Source organism: Triturus cristatus, chromosome 5_2 (genome assembly GCF_964204655.1).
Source record: "Triturus cristatus chromosome 5_2, aTriCri1.1, whole genome shotgun sequence".
Taxonomy (NCBI): Eukaryota; Metazoa; Chordata; class Amphibia; order Caudata; family Salamandridae; genus Triturus; species Triturus cristatus.
The window spans coordinates 576,031,259-576,050,722 of record NC_140588.1 but is presented as its reverse complement, the minus strand read 5'-3'; the positions used below and the strand labels follow the sequence as shown (position 1 = coordinate 576,050,722).

The following is a 19,464-nucleotide window of genomic DNA, read 5'->3' as shown; positions in this document are numbered from 1 at the left end:
GGGCTGGGTCCCCTGTGTCCCAGGTTGCTTTGCTCCCATTGCCCTCAGCCACCTTCATGCGCACGCAGTCCCCCACCCAGTCAGGTGCTCTATGTGGGCGTAAAGTGCAGTACCAGCTCATCAGAAAGGTAAATTGCTGGAAAACCCGGCTGCGATGTATACATCTACTTTGGAGCACTCTTCTCCCTTGCACTCTTGAATCGGTCATTCGCAATGTATTCTTCCAGCAAGCTGAATAACGAGGTAGGTGTGAGAAGGTGTACCAGCTGTCTTTGAGCTATCAGCGGCCACTAGGTGTCCCTCTTGTGATTTCCCGGGGATCCCGATTGTACAGGAATTCGTCGGTTCAGTAGCACGGGGGAGGGGATGGCCTGTGCTTGGAAGTGACAAACAGTCTGGTGGAATCATGAGTGTTTTTTCAAGTTCTGATTCATATTCGCTGTAGAATAAAATATGCTTTCAGCCCCCATGAGCTTTGTCACTAGGAGAGCAGTGTAGGAACTTTTGCTGTATGGCTCTGGGTTCCCTGGTGGTCTAGTGGTTAGGATTCGGCGCTCTCACCGCCGCGGCCCGGGTTCGATTCCCGGTCAGGGAACAGTCCTTCTTCTGCCCTTGAATGCTTTTCCTTCCCGCAGGTCAGGGCTTCTCAAAATGAATTTGCTTTTCTGACAAACAGTTTGCCTAGCATCCCGCAATCTGGCTCCTAATTTGATTTTCGCAAGGTTCCCTTTGAGTTGCTTTCCTCGGCGGGAGGAAAATCTCTTGTGCAAGGCTCTTGAGGAAGTGAGATTCTGTATTCCGAGGTGCGCTTCTTTTCGTAGGCTTCTGACCACATGGTGTGCGGCAGGAAGTCATCTTTGACAGGGCCGCAGGCTTTGTCTCCAAATGGCATCCCGGACCCACTGCAACCCACCTTTTTGCTGAAACGGAAGTCTGGTTCAGGGTAAGAAAAAGCTGAGCTGCACGTACCGAAAGCAGCAGAGCCCAGCGGCGGAGAGGGTGTGGCCAGGGCTGTCTGATTTGCATAGTGACCAGTGGCATCTTGGGAATGTACAGGCTTTGGAGCCTAACGGGTGCTGCAGGGGTCTGCCTGGCCGGAGAAATGCCTGTCTGGCGCTCCCCTCAGGACACACGTGTCTTCCGTTCGAGCATGGAGGGTGAGGGACATGGGTCACCCTCATATACAGGGGTGTGGGCATGGGCAGGATGGGGCGTGGGGGACCCGTCAGGGCATTGCCCGTTTGGAAGCCCGTTCGGAAGGCAAGAGGAGGCGGAGGCGGAGGCGGGAATCTCTGCTCAATTTTTTCCCGAGGCCTGGGGACAAGCCTTTGCACATTTGATCCAGCCGGGCCTGCATCAGCAGATCCTGCTCCGATGGCAAGGGAGAGCCTGCAGGTTTAAATCAAAGAAAGGGGAGAAATCCGCAAGAGGCGGGTTAACAAATTCCAGTGGCAGGCCCATGTTCCCCAGGAAGCAAGTACTTCCTCCTGCTCCCTTCAGTGGGAAAAGACATAGGAGGTGTATTTCTCTAAGCAGGGGCTCTGCGTAGGTGGCACTGCATTGCTTTGGGAAGCATCCATGCTAAGTGCAGAGTAGCAGCAGACCCCACAGCTGAGACGTGAATTGGGACTGTTAAGGAAGGGCACTGGGAGGGTGAGGAGGGCAGAGGAAAATGCTTTAAAAAAGCATCTGCAAGTTCCTACACACCCGCTGAAAACCCATACCAGGGATGGGGCTCGAACCCATGCGGACAACTGTCCATTGGATCTTAAGTCCAACGCCTTAACCACTCGGCCACCCTGGTGAGACCCTAGGCCCTGCCTTACTCAGCTCCCTTTTCATGCTGGCTGCTCCAGCGCAGGCTGTCCAGCAAGAGGTGATTGCAGAGTAAAAAGGCTTTTGCAGGAGGATAAAGGTAATTGCTTATGACAAACACACTGTGTGACACCTAACTTTTCCCCACTCGTACTTTATGGGCAATCTATACAGTGGAGTTAGCTTAGTCACAATAAGGAAGTGAGCAAGGCAGGCTCACAAGAGCATCTCCTCCCTGGTGGTCTAGTGGCTAGGATTCGGCGCTTTCACCGCCGCGGCCCGGGTTCGATTCCCGGTCAGGGAAGATCCCTCTAAGACGTAGACTTGCGTAATTTGTCCACGCAGCTCAGCTTTTTTTAATCGAAGGTCCTTAAAAAGGCACCCCGACCTATAGACGAAAGCAGAGGAAAGGGGCTGGGTCCCCTGTGTCCCAGGTTGCTTTGCTCCCATTGCCCTCAGCCACCTTCATGCGCACGCAGTCCCCCACCCAGTCAGGTGCTCTATGTGGGCGTAAAGTGCAGTACCAGCTCATCAGAAAGGTAAATTGCTGGAAAACCCGGCTGCGATGTATACATCTACTTTGGAGCACTCTTCTCCCTTGCACTCTTGAATCGGTCATTCGCAATGTATTCTTCCAGCAAGCTGAATAACGAGGTAGGTGTGAGAAGGTGTACCAGCTGTCTTTGAGCTATCAGCGGCCACTAGGTGTCCCTCTTGTGATTTCCCGGGGATCCCGATTGTACAGGAATTCGTCGGTTCAGTAGCACGGGGGAGGGGATGGCCTGTGCTTGGAAGTGACAAACAGTCTGGTGGAATCATGAGTGTTTTTTCAAGTTCTGATTCATATTCGCTGTAGAATAAAATATGCTTTCAGCCCCCATGAGCTTTGTCACTAGGAGAGCAGTGTAGGAACTTTTGCTGTATGGCTCTGGGTTCCCTGGTGGTCTAGTGGTTAGGATTCTGCGCTCTCACCGCCGCGGCCCGGGTTCGATTCCCGGTCAGGGAACAGTCCTTCTTCTGCCCTTGAATGCTTTTACTTCCCGCAGGTCAGGGCTTCTCAAAATGAATTTGCTTTTCTGACAAACAGTTTGCCTAGCATCCCGCAATCTGGCTCCTAATTTGATTTTCGCAAGGTTCCCTTTGAGTTGCTTTCCTCGGCGGGAGGAAAATCTCTTGTGCAAGGCTCTTGAGGAAGTGAGATTCTGTATTCCGAGGTGCGCTTCTTTTCGTAGGCTTCTGACCACATGGTGTGCGGCAGGAAGTCATCTTTGACAGGGCCGCAGGCTTTGTCTCCAAATGGCATCCCGGACCCACTGCAACCCACCTTTTTGCTGAAACGGAAGTCTGGTTCAGGGTAAGAAAAAGCTGAGCTGCACGTACCGAAAGCAGCAGAGCCCAGCGGCGGAGAGGGTGTGGCCAGGGCTGTCTGATTTGCATAGTGACCAGTGGCATCTTGGGAATGTACAGGCTTTGGAGCCTAACGGGTGCTGCAGGGGTCTGCCTGGCCGGAGAAATGCCTGTCTGGCGCTCCCCTCAGGACACACGTGTCTTCCGTTCGAGCATGGAGGGTGAGGGACATGGGTCACCCTCATATACAGGGGTGTGGGCATGGGCAGGATGGGGCGTGGGGGACCCGTCAGGGCATTGCCCGTTTGGAAGCCCGTTCGGAAGGCAAGAGGAGGCGGAGGCGGAGGCGGGAATCTCTGCTCAATTTTTTCCCGAGGCCTGGGGACAAGCCTTTGCACATTTGATCCAGCCGGGCCTGCATCAGCAGATCCTGCTCCGATGGCAAGGGAGAGCCTGCAGGTGTAAATCAAAGAAAGGGGAGAAATCCGCAAGAGGCGGGTTAACAAATTCCAGTGGCAGGCCCATGTTCCCCAGGAAGCAAGTACTTCCTCCTGCTCCCTTCAGTGGGAAAAGACATAGGAGGTGTATTTCTCTAAGCAGGGGCTCTGCGTAGGTGGCACTGCATTGCTTTGGCAAACATCCATGCTAAGTGCAGAGTAGCAGCAGACCCCACAGCTGAGACGTGAATTGGGACTGTTAAGGAAGGGCACTGGGAGGGTGAGGAGGGCAGAGGAAAATGCTTTACAAAAGCATCTGCAAGTTCCTACACACCCGCTGAAAACCCATACCAGGGATGGGGCTCGAACCCATGCGGACAACTGTCCATTGGATCTTAAGTCCAACGCCTTAACCACTCGGCCACCCTGGTGAGACCCTAGGTCCTGCCTTACTCAGCTCCCTTTTCATGCTGGCTGCTCCAGCGCAGGCTGTCCAGCAAGAGGTGATTGCAGAGTAAAAAGGCTTTTGCAGGAGGATAAAGGTAATTGCTTATGACAAACACACTGTGTGACACCTAACTTTTCCCCACTCGTACTTTATGGGCAATCTATACAGTGGAGTTAGCTTAGTCACAATAAGGAAGTGAGCAAGGCAGGCTCACAAGAGCATCTCCTCCCTGGTGGTCTAGTGGCTAGGATTCGGCGCTTTCACCGCCGCGGCCCGGGTTCGATTCCCGGTCAGGGAAGATCCCTCTAAGACGTAGACGTGCGTAATTTGTCCACGCAGCTCAGCTTTTTTTAATCGAAGGTCCTTAAAAAGGCACCCCAACCTATAGACGAAAGCAGAGGAAAGGGGCTGGGTCCCCTGTGTCCCAGGTTGCTTTGCTCCCATTGCCCTCAGCCACCTTCATGCGCACGCAGTCCCCCACCCAGTCAGGTGCTCTATGTGGGCGTAAAGTGCAGTACCAGCTCATCATAAAGGTAAATTGCTGGAAAACCCGGCTGCGATGTATACATCTACTTTGGAGCACTCTTCTCCCTTGCACTCTTGAATCGGTCATTCGCAATGTATTCTTCCAGCAAGCTGAATAACGAGGTAGGTGTGAGAAGGTGTACCAGCTGTCTTTGAGCTATCAGCGGCCACTAGGTGTCCCTCTTGTGATTTCCCGGGGATCCCGATTGTACAGGAATTCGTCGGTTCAGTAGCACGGGGGAGGGGATGGCCTGTGCTTGGAAGTGACAAACAGTCTGGTGGAATCATGAGTGTTTTTTCAAGTTCTGATTCATATTCGCTGTAGAATAAAATATGCTTTCAGCCCCCATGAGCTTTGTCACTAGGAGAGCAGTGTAGGAACTTTTGCTGTATGGCTGTGGGTTCCCTGGTGGTCTAGTGGTTAGGATTCGGCGCTCTCACCGCTGCGGCCTGGGTTCGATTCCCGGTCAGGGAACAGTCCTTCTTCTGCCCTTGAATGCTTTTCCTTCCCGCAGGTCAGGGCTTCTCAAAATGAATTTGCTTTTCTGACAAACAGTTTGCCTAGCATCCCGCAATCTGGCTCCTAATTTGATTTTCGCAAGGTTCCCTTTGAGTTGCTTTCCTCGGCGGGAGGAAAATCTCTTGTGCAAGGCTCTTGAGGAAGTGAGATTCTGTATTCCGAGGTGCGCTTCTTTTCGTAGGCTTCTGACCACATGGTGTGCGGCAGGAAGTCATCTTTGACAGGGCCGCAGGCTTTGTCTCCAAATGGCATCCCGGACCCACTGCAACCCACCTTTTTGCTGAAACGGAAGTCTGGTTCAGGGTAAGAAAAAGCTGAGCTGCACGTACCGAAAGCAGCAGAGCCCAGCGGCGGAGAGGGTGTGGCCAGGGCTGTCTGATTTGCATAGTGACCAGTGGCATCTTGGGAATGTACAGGCTTTGGAGCCTAACGGGTGCTGCAGGGGTCTGCCTGGCCGGAGAAATGCCTGTCTGGCGCTCCCCTCAGGACACACGTGTCTTCCGTTCGAGCATGGAGGGTGAGGGACATGGGTCACCCTCATATACAGGGGTGTGGGCATGGGCAGGATGGGGCGTGGGGGACCCGTCAGGGCATTGCCCGTTTGGAAGCCCGTTTGGAAGCCCGTTTGGAAGCCCGTTCGGAAGGCAAGAGGAGGCGGAGGCGGAGGCGGGAATCTCTGCTCAATTTTTTCCCGAGGCCTGGGGACAAGCCTTTGCACATTTGATCCAGCCGGGCCTGCATCAGCAGATCCTGCTCCGATGGCAAGGGAGAGCCTGCAGGTGTAAATCAAAGAAAGGGGAGAAATCCGCAAGAGGCGGGTTAACAAATTCCAGTGGCAGGCCCATGTTCCCCAGGAAGCAAGTACTTCCTCCTGCTCCCTTCAGTGGGAAAAGACATAGGAGGTGTATTTCTCTAAGCAGGGGCTCTGCGTAGGTGGCACTGCATTGCTTTGGCAAACATCCATGCTAAGTGCAGAGTAGCAGCAGACCCCACAGCTGAGACGTGAATTGGGACTGTTAAGGAAGGGCACTGGGAGGGTGAGGAGGGCAGAGGAAAATGCTTTACAAAAGCATCTGCAAGTTCCTACACACCCGCTGAAAACCCATACCAGGGATGGGGCTCGAACCCATGCGGACAACTGTCCATTGGATCTTAAGTCCAACGCCTTAACCACTCGGCCACCCTGGTGAGACCCTAGGTCCTGCCTTACTCAGCTCCCTTTTCATGCTGGCTGCTCCAGCGCAGGCTGTCCAGCAAGAGGTGATTGCAGAGTAAAAAGGCTTTTGCAGGAGGATAAAGGTAATTGCTTATGACAAACACACTGTGTGACACCTAACTTTTCCCCACTCGTACTTTATGGGCAATCTATACAGTGGAGTTAGCTTAGTCACAATAAGGAAGTGAGCAAGGCAGGCTCACAAGAGCATCTCCTCCCTGGTGGTCTAGTGGCTAGGATTCGGCGCTTTCACCGCCGCGGCCCGGGTTCGATTCCCGGTCAGGGAAGATCCCTCTAAGACGTAGACGTGCGTAATTTGTCCACGCAGCTCAGCTTTTTTTAATCGAAGGTCCTTAAAAAGGCACCCCAACCTATAGACGAAAGCAGAGGAAAGGGGCTGGGTCCCCTGTGTCCCAGGTTGCTTTGCTCCCATTGCCCTCAGCCACCTTCATGCGCACGCAGTCCCCCACCCAGTCAGGTGCTCTATGTGGGCGTAAAGTGCAGTACCAGCTCATCATAAAGGTAAATTGCTGGAAAACCCGGCTGCGATGTATACATCTACTTTGGAGCACTCTTCTCCCTTGCACTCTTGAATCGGTCATTCGCAATGTATTCTTCCAGCAAGCTGAATAACGAGGTAGGTGTGAGAAGGTGTACCAGCTGTCTTTGAGCTATCAGCGGCCACTAGGTGTCCCTCTTGTGATTTCCCGGGGATCCCGATTGTACAGGAATTCGTCGGTTCAGTAGCACGGGGGAGGGGATGGCCTGTGCTTGGAAGTGACAAACAGTCTGGTGGAATCATGAGTGTTTTTTCAAGTTCTGATTCATATTCGCTGTAGAATAAAATATGCTTTCAGCCCCCATGAGCTTTGTCACTAGGAGAGCAGTGTAGGAACTTTTGCTGTATGGCTGTGGGTTCCCTGGTGGTCTAGTGGTTAGGATTCGGCGCTCTCACCGCTGCGGCCTGGGTTCGATTCCCGGTCAGGGAACAGTCCTTCTTCTGCCCTTGAATGCTTTTCCTTCCCGCAGGTCAGGGCTTCTCAAAATGAATTTGCTTTTCTGACAAACAGTTTGCCTAGCATCCCGCAATCTGGCTCCTAATTTGATTTTCGCAAGGTTCCCTTTGAGTTGCTTTCCTCGGCGGGAGGAAAATCTCTTGTGCAAGGCTCTTGAGGAAGTGAGATTCTGTATTCCGAGGTGCGCTTCTTTTCGTAGGCTTCTGACCACATGGTGTGCGGCAGGAAGTCATCTTTGACAGGGCCGCAGGCTTTGTCTCCAAATGGCATCCCGGACCCACTGCAACCCACCTTTTTGCTGAAACGGAAGTCTGGTTCAGGGTAAGAAAAAGCTGAGCTGCACGTACCGAAAGCAGCAGAGCCCAGCGGCGGAGAGGGTGTGGCCAGGGCTGTCTGATTTGCATAGTGACCAGTGGCATCTTGGGAATGTACAGGCTTTGGAGCCTAACGGGTGCTGCAGGGGTCTGCCTGGCCGGAGAAATGCCTGTCTGGCGCTCCCCTCAGGACACACGTGTCTTCCGTTCGAGCATGGAGGGTGAGGGACATGGGTCACCCTCATATACAGGGGTGTGGGCATGGGCAGGATGGGGCGTGGGGGACCCGTCAGGGCATTGCCCGTTTGGAAGCCCGTTTGGAAGCCCGTTTGGAAGCCCGTTCGGAAGGCAAGAGGAGGCGGAGGCGGAGGCGGGAATCTCTGCTCAATTTTTTCCCGAGGCCTGGGGACAAGCCTTTGCACATTTGATCCAGCCGGGCCTGCATCAGCAGATCCTGCTCCGATGGCAAGGGAGAGCCTGCAGGTGTAAATCAAAGAAAGGGGAGAAATCCGCAAGAGGCGGGTTAACAAATTCCAGTGGCAGGCCCATGTTCCCCAGGAAGCAAGTACTTCCTCCTGCTCCCTTCAGTGGGAAAAGACATAGGAGGTGTATTTCTCTAAGCAGGGGCTCTGCGTAGGTGGCACTGCATTGCTTTGGGAAGCATCCATGCTAAGTGCAGAGTAGCAGCAGACCCCACAGCTGAGACGTGAATTGGGACTGTTAAGGAAGGGCACTGGGAGGGTGAGGAGGGCAGAGGAAAATGCTTTAAAAAAGCATCTGCAAGTTCCTACACACCCGCTGAAAACCCATACCAGGGATGGGGCTCGAACCCATGCGGACAACTGTCCATTGGATCTTAAGTCCAACGCCTTAACCACTCGGCCACCCTGGTGAGACCCTAGGCCCTGCCTTACTCAGCTCCCTTTTCATGCTGGCTGCTCCAGCGCAGGCTGTCCAGCAAGAGGTGATTGCAGAGTAAAAAGGCTTTTGCAGGAGGATAAAGGTAATTGCTTATGACAAACACACTGTGTGACACCTAACTTTTCCTCACTCGTACTTTATGGGCAATCTATACAGTGGAGTTAGCTTAGTCACAATAAGGAAGTGAGCAAGGCAGGCTCACAAGAGCATCTCCTCCCTGGTGGTCTAGTGGCTAGGATTCGGCGCTTTCACCGCCGCGGCCCGGGTTCGATTCCCGGTCAGGGAAGATCCCTCTAAGACGTAGACGTGCGTAATTTGTCCACGCAGCTCAGCTTTTTTTAATCGAAGGTCCTTAAAAAGGCACCCCGACCTATAGACGAAAGCAGAGGAAAGGGGCTGGGTCCCCTGTGTCCCAGGTTGCTTTGCTCCCATTGCCCTCAGCCACCTTCATGCGCACGCAGTCCCCCACCCAGTCAGGTGCTCTATGTGGGCGTAAAGTGCAGTACCAGCTCATCAGAAAGGTAAATTGCTGGAAAACCCGGCTGCGATGTATACATCTACTTTGGAGCACTCTTCTCCCTTGCACTCTTGAATCGGTCATTCGCAATGTATTCTTCCAGCAAGCTGAATAACGAGGTAGGTGTGAGAAGGTGTACCAGCTGTCTTTGAGCTATCAGCGGCCACTAGGTGTCCCTCTTGTGATTTCCCGGGGATCCCGATTGTACAGGAATTCGTCGGTTCAGTAGCACGGGGGAGGGGATGGCCTGTGCTTGGAAGTGACAAACAGTCTGGTGGAATCATGAGTGTTTTTTCAAGTTCTGATTCATATTCGCTGTAGAATAAAATATGCTTTCAGCCCCCATGAGCTTTGTCACTAGGAGAGCAGTGTAGGAACTTTTGCTGTATGGCTCTGGGTTCCCTGGTGGTCTAGTGGTTAGGATTCGGCGCTCTCACCGCCGCGGCCCGGGTTCGATTCCCGGTCAGGGAACAGTCCTTCTTCTGCCCTTGAATGCTTTTCCTTCCCGCAGGTCAGGGCTTCTCAAAATGAATTTGCTTTTCTGACAAACAGTTTGCCTAGCATCCCGCAATCTGGCTCCTAATTTGATTTTCGCAAGGTTCCCTTTGAGTTGCTTTCCTCGGCGGGAGGAAAATCTCTTGTGCAAGGCTCTTGAGGAAGTGACATTCTGTATTCCGAGGTGCGCTTCTTTTCGTAGGCTTCTGACCACATGGTGTGCGGCAGGAAGTCATCTTTGACAGGGCCGCAGGCTTTGTCTCCAAATGGCATCCCGGACCCACTGCAACCCACCTTTTTGCTGAAACGGAAGTCTGGTTTAGGGTAAGAAAAAGCTGAGCTGCACGTACCGAAAGCAGCAGAGCCCAGCGGCGGAGAGGGTGTGGCCAGGGCTGTCTGATTTGCATAGTGACCAGTGGCATCTTGGGAATGTACAGGCTTTGGAGCCTAACGGGTGCTGCAGGGGTCTGCCTGGCCGGAGAAATGCCTGTCTGGCGCTCCCCTCAGGACACACGTGTCTTCCGTTCGAGCATGGAGGGTGAGGGACATGGGTCACCCTCATATACAGGGGTGTGGGCATGGGCAGGATGGGGCGTGGGGGACCCGTCAGGGCATTGCCCGTTTGGAAGCCCGTTTGGAAGCCCGTTCGGAAGGCAAGAGGAGGCGGAGGCGGAGGCGGGAATCTCTGCTCAATTTTTTCCCGAGGCCTGGGGACAAGCCTTTGCACATTTGATCCAGCCGGGCCTGCATCAGCAGATCCTGCTCCGATGGCAAGGGAGAGCCTGCAGGTGTAAATCAAAGAAAGGGGAGAAATCCGCAAGAGGCGGGTTAACAAATTCCAGTGGCAGGCCCATGTTCCCCAGGAAGCAAGTACTTCCTCCTGCTCCCTTCAGTGGGAAAAGACATAGGAGGTGTATTTCTCTAAGCAGGGGCTCTGCGTAGGTGGCACTGCATTGCTTTGGGAAGCATCCATGCTAAGTGCAGAGTAGCAGCAGACCCCACAGCTGAGACGTGAATTGGGACTGTTAAGGAAGGGCACTGGGAGGGTGAGGAGGGCAGAGGAAAATGCTTTAAAAAGCATCTGCAAGTTCCTACACACCCGCTGAAAACCCATACCAGGGATGGGGCTCGAACCCATGCGGACAACTGTCCATTGGATCTTAAGTCCAACGCCTTAACCACTCGGCCACCCTGGTGAGACCCTAGGCCCTGCCTTACTCAGCTCCCTTTTCATGCTGGCTGCTCCAGCGCAGGCTGTCCAGCAAGAGGTGATTGCAGAGTAAAAAGGCTTTTGCAGGAGGATAAAGGTAATTGCTTATGACAAACACACTGTGTGACACCTAACTTTTCCCCACTCGTACTTTATGGGCAATCTATACAGTGGAGTTAGCTTAGTCACAATAAGGAAGTGAGCAAGGCAGGCTCACAAGAGCATCTCCTCCCTGGTGGTCTAGTGGCTAGGATTCGGCGCTTTCACCGCCGCGGCCCGGGTTCGATTCCCGGTCAGGGAAGATCCCTCTAAGACGTAGACGTGCGTAATTTGTCCACGCAGCTCAGCTTTTTTTAATCGAAGGTCCTTAAAAAGGCACCCCGACCTATAGACGAAAGCAGAGGAAAGGGGCTGGGTCCCCTGTGTCCCAGGTTGCTTTGCTCCCATTGCCCTCAGCCACCTTCATGCGCACGCAGTCCCCCACCCAGTCAGGTGCTCTATGTGGGCGTAAAGTGCAGTACCAGCTCATCAGAAAGGTAAATTGCTGGAAAACCCGGCTGCGATGTATACATCTACTTTGGAGCACTCTTCTCCCTTGCACTCTTGAATCGGTCATTCGCAATGTATTCTTCCAGCAAGCTGAATAACGAGGTAGGTGTGAGAAGGTGTACCAGCTGTCTTTGAGCTATCAGCGGCCACTAGGTGTCCCTCTTGTGATTTCCCGGGGATCCCGATTGTACAGGAATTCGTCGGTTCAGTAGCACGGGGGAGGGGATGGCCTGTGCTTGGAAGTGACAAACAGTCTGGTGGAATCATGAGTGTTTTTTCAAGTTCTGATTCATATTCGCTGTAGAATAAAATATGCTTTCAGCCCCCATGAGCTTTGTCACTAGGAGAGCAGTGTAGGAACTTTTGCTGTATGGCTCTGGGTTCCCTGGTGGTCTAGTGGTTAGGATTCTGCGCTCTCACCGCCGCGGCCCGGGTTCGATTCCCGGTCAGGGAACAGTCCTTCTTCTGCCCTTGAATGCTTTTACTTCCCGCAGGTCAGGGCTTCTCAAAATGAATTTGCTTTTCTGACAAACAGTTTGCCTAGCATCCCGCAATCTGGCTCCTAATTTGATTTTCGCAAGGTTCCCTTTGAGTTGCTTTCCTCGGCGGGAGGAAAATCTCTTGTGCAAGGCTCTTGAGGAAGTGAGATTCTGTATTCCGAGGTGCGCTTCTTTTCGTAGGCTTCTGACCACATGGTGTGCGGCAGGAAGTCATCTTTGACAGGGCCGCAGGCTTTGTCTCCAAATGGCATCCCGGACCCACTGCAACCCACCTTTTTGCTGAAACGGAAGTCTGGTTCAGGGTAAGAAAAAGCTGAGCTGCACGTACCGAAAGCAGCAGAGCCCAGCGGCGGAGAGGGTGTGGCCAGGGCTGTCTGATTTGCATAGTGACCAGTGGCATCTTGGGAATGTACAGGCTTTGGAGCCTAACGGGTGCTGCAGGGGTCTGCCTGGCCGGAGAAATGCCTGTCTGGCGCTCCCCTCAGGACACACGTGTCTTCCGTTCGAGCATGGAGGGTGAGGGACATGGGTCACCCTCATATACAGGGGTGTGGGCATGGGCAGGATGGGGCGTGGGGGACCCGTCAGGGCATTGCCCGTTTGGAAGCCCGTTCGGAAGGCAAGAGGAGGCGGAGGCGGAGGCGGGAATCTCTGCTCAATTTTTTCCCGAGGCCTGGGGACAAGCCTTTGCACATTTGATCCAGCCGGGCCTGCATCAGCAGATCCTGCTCCGATGGCAAGGGAGAGCCTGCAGGTGTAAATCAAAGAAAGGGGAGAAATCCGCAAGAGGCGGGTTAACAAATTCCAGTGGCAGGCCCATGTTCCCCAGGAAGCAAGTACTTCCTCCTGCTCCCTTCAGTGGGAAAAGACATAGGAGGTGTATTTCTCTAAGCAGGGGCTCTGCGTAGGTGGCACTGCATTGCTTTGGCAAACATCCATGCTAAGTGCAGAGTAGCAGCAGACCCCACAGCTGAGACGTGAATTGGGACTGTTAAGGAAGGGCACTGGGAGGGTGAGGAGGGCAGAGGAAAATGCTTTACAAAAGCATCAGCAAGTTCCTACACACCCGCTGAAAACCCATACCAGGGATGGGGCTCGAACCCATGCGGACAACTGTCCATTGGATCTTAAGTCCAACGCCTTAACCACTCGGCCACCCTGGTGAGACCCTAGGTCCTGCCTTACTCAGCTCCCTTTTCATGCTGGCTGCTCCAGCGCAGGCTGTCCAGCAAGAGGTGATTGCAGAGTAAAAAGGCTTTTGCAGGAGGATAAAGGTAATTGCTTATGACAAACACACTGTGTGACACCTAACTTTTCCCCACTCGTACTTTATGGGCAATCTATACAGTGGAGTTAGCTTAGTCACAATAAGGAAGTGAGCAAGGCAGGCTCACAAGAGCATCTCCTCCCTGGTGGTCTAGTGGCTAGGATTCGGCGCTTTCACCGCCGCGGCCCGGGTTCGATTCCCGGTCAGGGAAGATCCCTCTAAGACGTAGACGTGCGTAATTTGTCCACGCAGCTCAGCTTTTTTTAATCGAAGGTCCTTAAAAAGGCACCCCAACCTATAGACGAAAGCAGAGGAAAGGGGCTGGGTCCCCTGTGTCCCAGGTTGCTTTGCTCCCATTGCCCTCAGCCACCTTCATGCGCACGCAGTCCCCCACCCAGTCAGGTGCTCTATGTGGGCGTAAAGTGCAGTACCAGCTCATCATAAAGGTAAATTGCTGGAAAACCCGGCTGCGATGTATACATCTACTTTGGAGCACTCTTCTCCCTTGCACTCTTGAATCGGTCATTCGCAATGTATTCTTCCAGCAAGCTGAATAACGAGGTAGGTGTGAGAAGGTGTACCAGCTGTCTTTGAGCTATCAGCGGCCACTAGGTGTCCCTCTTGTGATTTCCCGGGGATCCCGATTGTACAGGAATTCGTCGGTTCAGTAGCACGGGGGAGGGGATGGCCTGTGCTTGGAAGTGACAAACAGTCTGGTGGAATCATGAGTGTTTTTTCAAGTTCTGATTCATATTCGCTGTAGAATAAAATATGCTTTCAGCCCCCATGAGCTTTGTCACTAGGAGAGCAGTGTAGGAACTTTTGCTGTATGGCTGTGGGTTCCCTGGTGGTCTAGTGGTTAGGATTCGGCGCTCTCACCGCTGCGGCCTGGGTTCGATTCCCGGTCAGGGAACAGTCCTTCTTCTGCCCTTGAATGCTTTTCCTTCCCGCAGGTCAGGGCTTCTCAAAATGAATTTGCTTTTCTGACAAACAGTTTGCCTAGCATCCCGCAATCTGGCTCCTAATTTGATTTTCGCAAGGTTCCCTTTGAGTTGCTTTCCTCGGCGGGAGGAAAATCTCTTGTGCAAGGCTCTTGAGGAAGTGAGATTCTGTATTCCGAGGTGCGCTTCTTTTCGTAGGCTTCTGACCACATGGTGTGCGGCAGGAAGTCATCTTTGACAGGGCCGCAGGCTTTGTCTCCAAATGGCATCCCGGACCCACTGCAACCCACCTTTTTGCTGAAACGGAAGTCTGGTTCAGGGTAAGAAAAAGCTGAGCTGCACGTACCGAAAGCAGCAGAGCCCAGCGGCGGAGAGGGTGTGGCCAGGGCTGTCTGATTTGCATAGTGACCAGTGGCATCTTGGGAATGTACAGGCTTTGGAGCCTAACGGGTGCTGCAGGGGTCTGCCTGGCCGGAGAAATGCCTGTCTGGCGCTCCCCTCAGGACACACGTGTCTTCCGTTCGAGCATGGAGGGTGAGGGACATGGGTCACCCTCATATACAGGGGTGTGGGCATGGGCAGGATGGGGCGTGGGGGACCCGTCAGGGCATTGCCCGTTTGGAAGCCCGTTTGGAAGCCCGTTCGGAAGGCAAGAGGAGGCGGAGGCGGAGGCGGGAATCTCTGCTCAATTTTTTCCCGAGGCCTGGGGACAAGCCTTTGCACATTTGATCCAGCCGGGCCTGCATCAGCAGATCCTGCTCCGATGGCAAGGGAGAGCCTGCAGGTGTAAATCAAAGAAAGGGGAGAAATCCGCAAGAGGCGGGTTAACAAATTCCAGTGGCAGGCCCATGTTCCCCAGGAAGCAAGTACTTCCTCCTGCTCCCTTCAGTGGGAAAAGACATAGGAGGTGTATTTCTCTAAGCAGGGGCTCTGCGTAGGTGGCACTGCATTGCTTTGGGAAGCATCCATGCTAAGTGCAGAGTAGCAGCAGACCCCACAGCTGAGACGTGAATTGGGACTGTTAAGGAAGGGCACTGGGAGGGTGAGGAGGGCAGAGGAAAATGCTTTAAAAAAGCATCTGCAAGTTCCTACACACCCGCTGAAAACCCATACCAGGGATGGGGCTCGAACCCATGCGGACAACTGTCCATTGGATCTTAAGTCCAACGCCTTAACCACTCGGCCACCCTGGTGAGACCCTAGGCCCTGCCTTACTCAGCTCCCTTTTCATGCTGGCTGCTCCAGCGCAGGCTGTCCAGCAAGAGGTGATTGCAGAGTAAAAAGGCTTTTGCAGGAGGATAAAGGTAATTGCTTATGACAAACACACTGTGTGACACCTAACTTTTCCTCACTCGTACTTTATGGGCAATCTATACAGTGGAGTTAGCTTAGTCACAATAAGGAAGTGAGCAAGGCAGGCTCACAAGAGCATCTCCTCCCTGGTGGTCTAGTGGCTAGGATTCGGCGCTTTCACCGCCGCGGCCCGGGTTCGATTCCCGGTCAGGGAAGATCCCTCTAAGACGTAGACGTGCGTAATTTGTCCACGCAGCTCAGCTTTTTTTAATCGAAGGTCCTTAAAAAGGCACCCCGACCTATAGACGAAAGCAGAGGAAAGGGGCTGGGTCCCCTGTGTCCCAGGTTGCTTTGCTCCCATTGCCCTCAGCCACCTTCATGCGCACGCAGTCCCCCACCCAGTCAGGTGCTCTATGTGGGCGTAAAGTGCAGTACCAGCTCATCAGAAAGGTAAATTGCTGGAAAACCCGGCTGCGATGTATACATCTACTTTGGAGCACTCTTCTCCCTTGCACTCTTGAATCGGTCATTCGCAATGTATTCTTCCAGCAAGCTGAATAACGAGGTAGGTGTGAGAAGGTGTACCAGCTGTCTTTGAGCTATCAGCGGCCACTAGGTGTCCCTCTTGTGATTTCCCGGGGATCCCGATTGTACAGGAATTCGTCGGTTCAGTAGCACGGGGGAGGGGATGGCCTGTGCTTGGAAGTGACAAACAGTCTGGTGGAATCATGAGTGTTTTTTCAAGTTCTGATTCATATTCGCTGTAGAATAAAATATGCTTTCAGCCCCCATGAGCTTTGTCACTAGGAGAGCAGTGTAGGAACTTTTGCTGTATGGCTCTGGGTTCCCTGGTGGTCTAGTGGTTAGGATTCGGCGCTCTCACCGCCGCGGCCCGGGTTCGATTCCCGGTCAGGGAACAGTCCTTCTTCTGCCCTTGAATGCTTTTCCTTCCCGCAGGTCAGGGCTTCTCAAAATGAATTTGCTTTTCTGACAAACAGTTTGCCTAGCATCCCGCAATCTGGCTCCTAATTTGATTTTCGCAAGGTTCCCTTTGAGTTGCTTTCCTCGGCGGGAGGAAAATCTCTTGTGCAAGGCTCTTGAGGAAGTGACATTCTGTATTCCGAGGTGCGCTTCTTTTCGTAGGCTTCTGACCACATGGTGTGCGGCAGGAAGTCATCTTTGACAGGGCCGCAGGCTTTGTCTCCAAATGGCATCCCGGACCCACTGCAACCCACCTTTTTGCTGAAACGGAAGTCTGGTTTAGGGTAAGAAAAAGCTGAGCTGCACGTACCGAAAGCAGCAGAGCCCAGCGGCGGAGAGGGTGTGGCCAGGGCTGTCTGATTTGCATAGTGACCAGTGGCATCTTGGGAATGTACAGGCTTTGGAGCCTAACGGGTGCTGCAGGGGTCTGCCTGGCCGGAGAAATGCCTGTCTGGCGCTCCCCTCAGGACACACGTGTCTTCCGTTCGAGCATGGAGGGTGAGGGACATGGGTCACCCTCATATACAGGGGTGTGGGCATGGGCAGGATGGGGCGTGGGGGACCCGTCAGGGCATTGCCCGTTTGGAAGCCCGTTTGGAAGCCCGTTCGGAAGGCAAGAGGAGGCGGAGGCGGAGGCGGGAATCTCTGCTCAATTTTTTCCCGAGGCCTGGGGACAAGCCTTTGCACATTTGATCCAGCCGGGCCTGCATCAGCAGATCCTGCTCCGATGGCAAGGGAGAGCCTGCAGGTGTAAATCAAAGAAAGGGGAGAAATCCGCAAGAGGCGGGTTAACAAATTCCAGTGGCAGGCCCATGTTCCCCAGGAAGCAAGTACTTCCTCCTGCTCCCTTCAGTGGGAAAAGACATAGGAGGTGTATTTCTCTAAGCAGGGGCTCTGCGTAGGTGGCACTGCATTGCTTTGGGAAGCATCCATGCTAAGTGCAGAGTAGCAGCAGACCCCACAGCTGAGACGTGAATTGGGACTGTTAAGGAAGGGCACTGGGAGGGTGAGGAGGGCAGAGGAAAATGCTTTAAAAAGCATCTGCAAGTTCCTACACACCCGCTGAAAACCCATACCAGGGATGGGGCTCGAACCCATGCGGACAACTGTCCATTGGATCTTAAGTCCAACGCCTTAACCACTCGGCCACCCTGGTGAGACCCTAGGCCCTGCCTTACTCAGCTCCCTTTTCATGCTGGCTGCTCCAGCGCAGGCTGTCCAGCAAGAGGTGATTGCAGAGTAAAAAGGCTTTTGCAGGAGGATAAAGGTAATTGCTTATGACAAACACACTGTGTGACACCTAACTTTTCCCCACTCGTACTTTATGGGCAATCTATACAGTGGAGTTAGCTTAGTCACAATAAGGAAGTGAGCAAGGCAGGCTCACAAGAGCATCTCCTCCCTGGTGGTCTAGTGGCTAGGATTCGGCGCTTTCACCGCCGCGGCCCGGGTTCGATTCCCGGTCAGGGAAGATCCCTCTAAGACGTAGACGTGCGTAATTTGTCCACGCAGCTCAGCTTTTTTTAATCGAAGGTCCTTAAAAAGGCACCCCGACCTATAGACGAAAGCAGAGGAAAGGGGCTGGGTCCCCTGTGTCCCAGGTTGCTTTGCTCCCATTGCCCTCAGCCACCTTCATGCGCACGCAGTCCCCCACCCAGTCAGGTGCTCTATGTGGGCGTAAAGTGCAGTACCAGCTCATCAGAAAGGTAAATTGCTGGAAAACCCGGCTGCGATGTATACATCTACTTTGGAGCACTCTTCTCCCTTGCACTCTTGAATCGGTCATTCGCAATGTATTCTTCCAGCAAGCTGAATAACGAGGTAGGTGTGAGAAGGTGTACCAGCTGTCTTTGAGCTATCAGCGGCCACTAGGTGTCCCTCTTGTGATTTCCCGGGGATCCCGATTGTACAGGAATTCGTCGGTTCAGTAGCACGGGGGAGGGGATGGCCTGTGCTTGGAAGTGACAAACAGTCTGGTGGAATCATGAGTGTTTTTTCAAGTTCTGATTCATATTCGCTGTAGAATAAAATATGCTTTCAGCCCCCATGAGCTTTGTCACTAGGAGAGCAGTGTAGGAACTTTTGCTGTATGGCTCTGGGTTCCCTGGTGGTCTAGTGGTTAGGATTCTGCGCTCTCACCGCCGCGGCCCGGGTTCGATTCCCGGTCAGGGAACAGTCCTTCTTCTGCCCTTGAATGCTTTTACTTCCCGCAGGTCAGGGCTTCTCAAAATGAATTTGCTTTTCTGACAAACAGTTTGCCTAGCATCCCGCAATCTGGCTCCTAATTTGATTTTCGCAAGGTTCCCTTTGAGTTGCTTTCCTCGGCGGGAGGAAAATCTCTTGTGCAAGGCTCTTGAGGAAGTGAGATTCTGTATTCCGAGGTGCGCTTCTTTTCGTAGGCTTCTGACCACATGGTGTGCGGCAGGAAGTCATCTTTGACAGGGCCGCAGGCTTTGTCTCCAAATGGCATCCCGGACCCACTGCAACCCACCTTTTTGCTGAAACGGAAGTCTGGTTCAGGGTAAGAAAAAGCTGAGCTGCACGTACCGAAAGCAGCAGAGCCCAGCGGCGGAGAGGGTGTGGCCAGGGCTGTCTGATTTGCATAGTGACCAGTGGCATCTTGGGAATGTACAGGCTTTGGAGCCTAACGGGTGCTGCAGGGGTCTGCCTGGCCGGAGAAATGCCTGTCTGGCGCTCCCCTCAGGACACACGTGTCTTCCGTTCGAGCATGGAGGGTGAGGGACATGGGTCACCCTCATATACAGGGGTGTGGGCATGGGCAGGATGGGGCGTGGGGGACCCGTCAGGGCATTGCCCGTTTGGAAGCCCGTTTGGAAGCCCGTTCGGAAGGCAAGAGGAGGCGGAGGCGGAGGCGGGAATCTCTGCTCAATTTTTTCCCGAGGCCTGGGGACAAGCCTTTGCACATTTGATCCAGCCGGGCCTGCATCAGCAGATCCTGCTCCGATGGCAAGGGAGAGCCTGCAGGTGTAAATCAAAGAAAGGGGAGAAATCCGCAAGAGGCGGGTTAACAAATTCCAGTGGCAGGCCCATGTTCCCCAGGAAGCAAGTACTTCCTCCTGCTCCCTTCAGTGGGAAAAGACATAGGAGGTGTATTTCTCTAAGCAGGGGCTCTGCGTAGGTGGCACTGCATT

The 19,464-nt window shown here is 53.5% G+C and overlaps 19 non-coding genes across 19 annotated transcripts; 11 read left to right on the top strand and 8 right to left on the bottom strand.

The window, feature by feature from the left end:
• Positions 1-523: 523 nt before the first annotated feature.
• Positions 524-595, top strand: TRNAE-CUC (transfer RNA glutamic acid (anticodon CUC)). The gene has a single exon. It is a non-coding gene; the product is annotated as a tRNA-Glu (tRNA).
• Positions 596-1,721: 1,126 nt separating this feature from the next.
• TRNAL-UAA (transfer RNA leucine (anticodon UAA)) lies at positions 1,722-1,804 on the bottom strand. The gene has a single exon. It is a non-coding gene; the product is annotated as a tRNA-Leu (tRNA).
• A 243-nt stretch (positions 1,805-2,047) lies between these two features.
• On the top strand, positions 2,048-2,119 carry TRNAE-UUC (transfer RNA glutamic acid (anticodon UUC)). The gene has a single exon. It is a non-coding gene; the product is annotated as a tRNA-Glu (tRNA).
• Positions 2,120-3,947: 1,828 nt separating this feature from the next.
• On the bottom strand, positions 3,948-4,030 carry TRNAL-UAA (transfer RNA leucine (anticodon UAA)). Its single transcript has one exon. It is a non-coding gene; the product is annotated as a tRNA-Leu (tRNA).
• Positions 4,031-4,273: 243 nt separating this feature from the next.
• Positions 4,274-4,345, top strand: TRNAE-UUC (transfer RNA glutamic acid (anticodon UUC)). Its single transcript has one exon. It is a non-coding gene; the product is annotated as a tRNA-Glu (tRNA).
• A 1,852-nt stretch (positions 4,346-6,197) lies between these two features.
• TRNAL-UAA (transfer RNA leucine (anticodon UAA)) lies at positions 6,198-6,280 on the bottom strand. The gene has a single exon. It is a non-coding gene; the product is annotated as a tRNA-Leu (tRNA).
• A 243-nt stretch (positions 6,281-6,523) lies between these two features.
• Positions 6,524-6,595, top strand: TRNAE-UUC (transfer RNA glutamic acid (anticodon UUC)). The gene has a single exon. It is a non-coding gene; the product is annotated as a tRNA-Glu (tRNA).
• A 1,852-nt stretch (positions 6,596-8,447) lies between these two features.
• TRNAL-UAA (transfer RNA leucine (anticodon UAA)) lies at positions 8,448-8,530 on the bottom strand. The gene has a single exon. It is a non-coding gene; the product is annotated as a tRNA-Leu (tRNA).
• Positions 8,531-8,773: 243 nt separating this feature from the next.
• On the top strand, positions 8,774-8,845 carry TRNAE-UUC (transfer RNA glutamic acid (anticodon UUC)). The gene has a single exon. It is a non-coding gene; the product is annotated as a tRNA-Glu (tRNA).
• A 630-nt stretch (positions 8,846-9,475) lies between these two features.
• On the top strand, positions 9,476-9,547 carry TRNAE-CUC (transfer RNA glutamic acid (anticodon CUC)). Its single transcript has one exon. It is a non-coding gene; the product is annotated as a tRNA-Glu (tRNA).
• Positions 9,548-10,684: 1,137 nt separating this feature from the next.
• Positions 10,685-10,767, bottom strand: TRNAL-UAA (transfer RNA leucine (anticodon UAA)). Its single transcript has one exon. It is a non-coding gene; the product is annotated as a tRNA-Leu (tRNA).
• A 243-nt stretch (positions 10,768-11,010) lies between these two features.
• On the top strand, positions 11,011-11,082 carry TRNAE-UUC (transfer RNA glutamic acid (anticodon UUC)). The gene has a single exon. It is a non-coding gene; the product is annotated as a tRNA-Glu (tRNA).
• A 1,828-nt stretch (positions 11,083-12,910) lies between these two features.
• Positions 12,911-12,993, bottom strand: TRNAL-UAA (transfer RNA leucine (anticodon UAA)). The gene has a single exon. It is a non-coding gene; the product is annotated as a tRNA-Leu (tRNA).
• Positions 12,994-13,236: 243 nt separating this feature from the next.
• Positions 13,237-13,308, top strand: TRNAE-UUC (transfer RNA glutamic acid (anticodon UUC)). The gene has a single exon. It is a non-coding gene; the product is annotated as a tRNA-Glu (tRNA).
• A 1,840-nt stretch (positions 13,309-15,148) lies between these two features.
• Positions 15,149-15,231, bottom strand: TRNAL-UAA (transfer RNA leucine (anticodon UAA)). Its single transcript has one exon. It is a non-coding gene; the product is annotated as a tRNA-Leu (tRNA).
• A 243-nt stretch (positions 15,232-15,474) lies between these two features.
• TRNAE-UUC (transfer RNA glutamic acid (anticodon UUC)) lies at positions 15,475-15,546 on the top strand. Its single transcript has one exon. It is a non-coding gene; the product is annotated as a tRNA-Glu (tRNA).
• Positions 15,547-16,176: 630 nt separating this feature from the next.
• TRNAE-CUC (transfer RNA glutamic acid (anticodon CUC)) lies at positions 16,177-16,248 on the top strand. Its single transcript has one exon. It is a non-coding gene; the product is annotated as a tRNA-Glu (tRNA).
• Positions 16,249-17,385: 1,137 nt separating this feature from the next.
• On the bottom strand, positions 17,386-17,468 carry TRNAL-UAA (transfer RNA leucine (anticodon UAA)). Its single transcript has one exon. It is a non-coding gene; the product is annotated as a tRNA-Leu (tRNA).
• A 243-nt stretch (positions 17,469-17,711) lies between these two features.
• TRNAE-UUC (transfer RNA glutamic acid (anticodon UUC)) lies at positions 17,712-17,783 on the top strand. Its single transcript has one exon. It is a non-coding gene; the product is annotated as a tRNA-Glu (tRNA).
• Positions 17,784-19,464: the final 1,681 nt, after the last annotated feature.